General features: G+C 34.5%; 1 non-coding gene across 1 annotated transcript; it reads left to right on the plus strand.

Moving 5' to 3' along the window:
- On the plus strand, window positions 1-107 carry LOC145103425 (small nucleolar RNA R71). Its single transcript, XR_013706518.1, has one exon. It is a non-coding gene; the product is annotated as a small nucleolar RNA R71 (small nucleolar RNA).
- Window positions 108-473: the final 366 nt, after the last annotated feature.

Here is a 473-nt window from a genome sequence, read left to right on the forward strand (position 1 = left end):
AAGTCATGTTGAGGACAATTTCTCAAAAGGCATTTGTATCTTTCCCAAGCTTCGTATATAGATTCTCTATCTTCTTGTTGAAAATTAGCAATCTTTTTCTTGAGTTTGGTGATTTTTGAAGGAGGACTAAATTGATCGATGAACACTTCACGAAGGTTTTGCCAAGTTTTAATAGTTCCGGGTGTTAAAGATTTTAGCCAAATTTTTGCATCTCCAATAAGTGGAAGCATCCTTAGTAAAACTACATCTCTAGTAGTATTTGAAACATTGAAATAATTAGTAATGTCCAAGACTTCATCTATATTTTTGAATGCATCTTCATAGTCTTTCCCGTAAAAGGGTATGTCTTTGAGCATCGAAAGGATATGACCTTTGAGCTCAAAACCCTACAGCTAGAATTTTGGGAGGTACTAGACGTGGATAGTTGTCATTTTGTAATCTCTTCTTATAATCCTCCATTGTCATGCTTGTTA

The sequence above is a fragment of the Lactuca serriola genome, chromosome 4 (assembly GCF_051521515.1).
Source record: "Lactuca serriola cultivar US96UC23 chromosome 4, Lser_US96UC23_V15, whole genome shotgun sequence".
Lineage (NCBI taxonomy): Eukaryota > Viridiplantae > Streptophyta > Magnoliopsida > Asterales > Asteraceae > Lactuca > Lactuca serriola.